Source organism: Penaeus chinensis, chromosome 39 (assembly GCF_019202785.1).
Source record: "Penaeus chinensis breed Huanghai No. 1 chromosome 39, ASM1920278v2, whole genome shotgun sequence".
Lineage (NCBI taxonomy): Eukaryota > Metazoa > Arthropoda > Malacostraca > Decapoda > Penaeidae > Penaeus > Penaeus chinensis.
The window spans coordinates 15,728,980-15,736,479 of NC_061857.1; positions in this window are offsets into that span (position 1 = coordinate 15,728,980).

Genomic DNA, 7,500 nt, shown 5'->3' on the forward strand with positions numbered 1-7,500 from the left:
CCATTACTAGGGGCTATGTAACTAATGTTATATTTTATTCATATACAATCATATGATTCAAATACTGTTATTTTGTTTGTCACTTACATATATGTCTGTGAGGATGTTCATTGATTTACCTGTTGAATCATTTCTCCCTACCATACGAGACATAACAATGCCGTGCTGTCTTTCCCTTACGGAAGAGTTGTGTGTTGCTGTAACGTTTCTATCTCCATCACCCATTGCCACATGCTACATATATGCTATATATGTGACTTATAGCTCTGCTTAGACCATTATACAATATGACAGATAGACTCCTTGTGGGGAGACAAGGGGCAACACTTTGCTCCTCGAGGCGCAGCCTCACTTTAATATCACTGTTCTTTTAATAAAGGAGTCAATACATCTTGTGTGTCTGCCTGACACCCTAACTCACCATTCACCATACCCTTGTAGGACCCACCTCTCGGCCCCTACAATTGGACGATGAGGTAGGAAGAGTAGGTGGGGAAGAAGGTAAAAGATGAGGATGGTGGAGGAGATGGAAGAGAAGGAGAATGCTAAGGAAGAGGAGGGGTCGGGATGGAGAAGAAGTGGGAATGGAGAAGAAGGGGGGATGGAAAAGGAGGAAGGGGAAGATGAAGAGGAAGAAGAAGGAGGTGGAAAGGGGATGAAGGAGGAACGGATGAAAGATTAGGAAAAAAGAAGGGAAGATGGAGGAGGAGGAGGAGATGCAGGAAGAGTGAGAAAAAGATTGAGGCGTTAATGGGGGGAGATGAAAGGGGAGAGGGGGGAGGGGGAGGGGAGAAAGAAAGGGGAGTAGAAAGGAGAGGAAAATGAAACGATGTGGAGGGAGAATAGCACGAGGAAGGAGGTACAGGAAAATGGACGGAGAATGGGGGGGGGCATAATGACAAAGGAGAAAGTGGAAAATGAAGAAAGAGGAAGAGAAAGAGAATGTGGAAGAAGACTGTGAAAGTGAACCAGGGGAAAGGAGAATGGAAGAAGAGGAGGAAAGGGGGAGGAGTGAGAGAGATATGCGATACTTAGGTGGGGAAGAGGAGGGGGAGGAGGAGAAAGGAAAAGCACAAGGAAGTAGAGACTGAAGAGGAATAAGAGAAGGACAAAGAAGTAAGAAGTAGGAAGAAGAGAGGGGGACAAAGGGAAGGACGCAAAGAGACAATAAACATTAAGCATCAAGATGGAAAGGAATAATTAACTGCATGAAAGGAAGAGCAGAACGAAGTGATAAAGAGGACAGATGAATAGACAGAATAAATGAAGGGAAGCAACGTGGTGAAGAATAACAAAGGGAGAGGCGGGATTAGGACATCATTGTTTTCATTACTATTTTTGTTACAATTATCATCATTATTCCTCCTATTATCATTATCATTATTATAGTTATTATCATACGCCGAAATAGAATCTTCATTATTATCATCATCATTTACATCATCATTTTATCGTAATTACTATTATCAAAATTATTATCATCATTGTATTATCATTATCATTACTATCATTATCATTAAGATTACAATTATGATAATAACAATAACAACAAATATAGCAATAATAAAATTTATTATAATTATAATTACAATTACAATTATAATTATAATGATATTAAGCTTATCAGTGCCGATGACGATGATGATGACGATGGCGATGACGAAGACGAAGTCGGTGACGATGATCATTATTATTATTATGATTATTATTACCATTGACATTATCATTATCGTTGTCATTACCATTACCATTAACATTATCAGTATTATCATTATAATCATCATTATTATCTTTATCAGTATTATCATTATAATCATTATTATCATCTTTCTCAGTATTATTATTGTTACTGTTATTAATATTATCATTACCATTGTCATTATCATTGCTGTCATCATCACTATTATTACTATTATTACTTGTATTACTATAGTTATCTTTATCATCACCAATATCATTATCATTTTACAATGGTAATAATTTTTGTTTTAATTATTATTACTATTACTATCATCATCACTTTTATTTACATTATTACAGTTATCATTATCATTATTATAACTAATCACAACGATCATTATTGTAACTATAATCATTGCTGTTATTATTATTGGTATTATCATTATCGTTGTCATCATAACCATAATCATTACCATTTCTATAACTATCAATTATAATTACAATTATAATTATGGTTATAATTACACTTACAATATCATATTTCTAAAATCATAACTTTAGCGTAGACCCAGTAACCTTCAATGTGTCTGGCTGGTTCGGGCTCAACCGAGAATACAGACTTTTATTCAGAAAAATAATTCGTCTGCGGTGAATATGTATAAGGTTCCAGGCCTACTGCATGCTGCCACCACCCGATTAGTAGATTCGGGAATCGTGTCTGTTGTGTATGGGGGTGTGAATGATGTGTGAGAGAAGGGTGGAAGGAAAATATTGAGTATGTGTGCTGAATGTTGGATATGTAAGTGTGAAAAGGGAGACAGCGTAAGTTGACCGTCAGCGTGGACGTGTTTGGAAGAAAATGCAAGTTTATAAAATTATTATTCTGCCCTTCGGTTGAGCATCCGCCTGCAGGTGTAACGATTTCCATGGTATTTTGAGTCTGCTCTTTTTATGAACGATATATGGTAAGATATCAAATTGGATGTACTCTGATTCACCTAGCCATTTTACAGCCTTTCAGCGTTGCAGCCCTTCAACTTTAATTTTCCGGCTGGGAATGTGTGAAAGCTCTAACATGGTACAATGTTTATTGAGTAGCAAATTACATTCACAAGGGAATTGCACAATTTGGTTAGTTATGGAAAATAATTACAGATACTTGCATCACCAGTTTATTACAGCGGGGGTAATACACATGGAAAACCAACACCAGAAACACCTACAAGGGCACATATACATATAATTATCCGTAGGTTGGCCTCATTCCATATGTGCTTTTACCAAGGTGTCAACATGAAAACATACAGATTCCTAAATTAATAAAGTTAACCCTCTGAACAAAATGGAGACTTGGTCCTTCTCAGCTCTCTAGCACTTTGATAGATTCACCGAGTATGGCTTTGAGACCCCGCAGATGGTGATGCAGCATGTCACACGCCTACTGCAGAAGAGACTTGTTGTCTCATACTCATAAAAATAAAAAAATAACTTGACTTATGTGAGGAAATCCAAACTCAACAATCCTAGCGCAAAGCAAGGTAAATCCAAAAGAAAGTGCACAAATATAATTCACATTAAGAGCAGGACCAATGTTTCGGATCACATTCAGAACTGATGTTAGAACTGTAGTCAAGACTGAAGTGTTTGCCTTTCCTAAAACCATGGGTACTTATACCTCGAAAGAAACCCTCAGGCCATGCCCCATGCAAATGAGTATCCCAAAGACCAACCCGATAATTACACAGGCGAAAGTACCTAACCATCCATGAAAAAGGAAGATAAGCTATGTGACGACCATCACCCCCTTCAGGGGTTATGACGACACTTTGAAGACGTCGCCGAAGAGAAAGAATAATTGAAAATAAGGGCAAGCACATGAAGACAACCAGTAATGCACAGTTTGGAGGAAACTGTGTCTTTAGGATAAATTTACGATAACCAATTTTGAAAAAAAAAAAAAAAAATCAGTCACATTTTTTCTTGGCGACTTCAACACCGTCCAAGCAATGAGACTTCAGAATTACGTTTAGTTGGTATACAAATAACCAAGTCGATATTGATTGGATTATTGATTGGATGTAGCCGCAAGATGCGCGGGGTTTTATATATATATATATATATATATATATATATATATATATATATATATATATTTATATGCGTACGGCTGGTCAGGCATCAAGACCGCAACCAGGGCGCAGGACTCTTCGGGGAAGCTACCGCGTAACTTCAGGGTTGAAGAGGCAGGCATGTGGCATGGTCGAGAGCATCAACCACGTGACGCCCGAGCAGGGTGTCAATCCAGGCAAAATCAGCCTTAGAGTCGGCGAGTGCGCAGCCGTACACTACAATTATCATCATTATCTTTATCATTACTATTTTTATTATTAATATTCTTCTCTTTCATATTATTTTTGCTACAATTATCACTGTCATCATTATTGTCATTACAATTGTATTTTTTTTTTTTCATCGTTAGCATTATTTTTTATATTCATTATTATTATTCTTATCTATATCTTTAATCATTAATCATTTATCATTTATCGTCATTATCGTTATCATTAACATTATGACCCTCTTTATTGATATCATTATTATCATTATTGTCATCATTATTATCATCATACTTTTTATTATTGTTACTATTATCTTTTTTATTATAAACATTATTATTGCTAACATTATTGTCTTCATCGTCATCATTATGATTTAGATTTTTACTCTACTATTCAATATTATTTATCGTCGTCATCGTCATCGTTATCGTTATCGTTATCGTTATCGTTATCGTTATCGTTATCGTTATAGTTATAGTTATAGTTATAGTTATAGTTATAGTTATAGTTATAGTTATAGTTATCGTTATCGTTATCGTTATCGTTATCGTTATCGTTATCGCTAGTGTTAGTGTTAGCTTTATTGCTAGTGTTAGTATTGGTATTGGTATTGGTAGTGTTATTATGATTATTATTATTTGTACGGGTATTCTTTTAATTGGTCTTATAATTCTCAAATTTCTTATCAGTGTTTAATATGGAGGAATATTAACACATTCATTTTATTCCATAAAGATTCCACAACCCATAACCATTCATAATAAAACAAGACAAGAATATTAGTTCGGTGAATCACAATCACATCGGTGGAACAAGCACTTGAAGCTTTATGTCTCCAGTTATCATATGCTCTACTAAAAGGCTGCAAATAATACATACAATTAATGCTAATACAATGTATCGCTGATACAATATAAAAAAAATAAAAAATAAGCAAATACACGCAGAAAACTCATGAGTAGGTACAATGTACTGCTAACGCAAGCAGGGCCAGTAGCAAAATGACAGACCACTTAATTTACAGGTGAGGGTATACCGCCACACATCCGATTTACAGTCGAGAGCGAATATAAACAATTCATGTTGTATGTGTGTGTGTGAATATATATAAATATATATATATACATATATATATTAGAAAATTATTGTATTAATGACCACGAATCACCAAAACCATAGTCATGCATCGCATGCAATTTATATAAACCCTTTACTTTATCATTATTATTATTATCATTATTATCAATAATATCAAGGCTTTGACCATAAGTCATTGCAAGAATCTGTCAGTATCAATGCCTTGTTTTTGATCAGTGGTTCCAAACTGTCTTCCGTGCCCCCCCCCCCCCCCTTCCCCTTTTTGCTTAAAGCAAACCCTTACGCCCCTCTTTTTGTAATTATATGAAATTGTTATTCTTATTCTTATTATAATTTTCATATATATTTTAGCACTGTTTAGGAAAACAAGGATTTTCCTTGGACGAAGATGAACGAAACAAATAATACATGCGTGAGGCATTTTACTAAGTAACTAAAGTTACCAAACATTTCATTCCAAGGGAGCGAAAAAAAAAAAATCAAAATGGACCTGCAGTTCCAAGAACTAAATATTAATAAAAAAAAAAACATGGCATATAATATCTGAAAATACTCATGTGCCTGAAATGGACATACAAATCTTGCAAACCACTGATTCCATGTAATGGATAGTTTCACTAACTAAATATAAAAATATAAAGACATGGCCCGTTCATAACAATTAATGTTCCCGAAGTAATGAAATGTAAAGACATTCCAGTAGAGAAATTAAACCAAGATATCCACAGTTCCACATTACGCCATTACGAAACATGAAAGCACTGGCTATACATCATCTACCAAGGCCTTCCGTATGATATGTAGACACTTTTCAGGAAAAGGGGCACCCCTACGGTTGGGAACCACTTGTTTCGATCGTGGGGTTCCAGTGGCAGAGGTCATCATTTTTATCTTTGCATTATTATTATTATCATTTTTATTGTTGTTGTTGTTGTTGCTGTTGTTGTTGTTGTTGTTGTTGTTGTTGTTGTTGTTGTTGTTGTTGTTGTTGTTGTTGTTGTTGTTGTTGTTGTTGTTGTTGTTGTTGTTGTTGTTATTATCATACTTATATCTAAGGTAGGGCGTTAGAGGTTTAAGAGAGAGAGAGAGAGAGAGAAAGCAGAGACTCACAGGCGGGCAGGCATGCAAATACACAGACGGAGAGACGGGCAAACAAGCAGACAGACAGCAATTTCAGGGGAAAGGCAGCCAGACAGACGAGCAAAGAGAAAGGGGCGAGAGAGAGCAGGGGCAAATATATGAAAAGAGACAAAGTGGCCCGCCGCGCGCTGTAATTTTGGCGGGAAAACTGATGGATTTATAGCCAGCCGTTCGTCTCTGTAACGGCCGCGCATCCATTGCCAAGTATTAGCGAGCTGGTACTCTGGTATTCGGATGATTTACAAGCATTTTTTCCCACTTTTTATGGCTTATATCCTCTTGGTATATGATCATTATCTGTATTGCTGGAACTACTCTGCTGGAATTGCCTCAGAAGTAATATTACCACATTTCATTCTGTTTTCGTAATATATGCACCGCCCAACATAAGGTCTACTAGACATACGTAACGTGGCCACACAGATACCGGTGCTCCGATTTTTATTTCGGCTTTTTATTTTTACATTTCTTTCTTTTCTGAACGTGTAGTTTTCGCCAGCACTTACTCTTTCCACCAAGATTTAGCTATCCAGCGTTCCCGCCGTCGGAGAGGACGCAGGAAGATAACTATGTGGCTCTAGATCAGGGGCTCCCTAGCTTTTCCACACTTTCGCCCTCGTGGCTTCCAGGTGGATTCCTAGCGCCCCCCCCCCCCCCTCGCTCATATACATATGGTAACACTTTTTTATTGCGGTATGCTTCAAATTTTAAGTTTATGTTTATAACATTCATTCAGATTTTGTCAATATATATAGATAAATATATACAATATATATAATATATATATGTGTGTGTAAATATTTATGTATATATTAACCTCCTAATGCCATCCTCTTACCCCCTTTGACTAAATTTGGTGTAAAGTATAATGTCGAAGACTCCAAATGTATAGTTTTGAAAAGCAGTTATGACTGTTATTACTGTTTTCATCACTATTGTCATGGTTTATATTTTTGGCTTTGCTGTGATTGCTATTAACAATGTTCTTTTCTGACTTTTTTGTGATCTAATGACCGTCATTTTAGTATTCTAGATATCAGTGTTATTATTATTTTGTTATCATTTTCACTAGTATCGTTACTATAATCATAAATTTTTTCGTTGTCTCTATCATAATCATTATCATTATCACCATGGCCATTGTCATCATTATCATTATAATTACTAATATCATCATTATCATTATTGCCATCATCGTTATTGATATTATTATCGATGTTTATTTTATCGCAACTATGTTCTG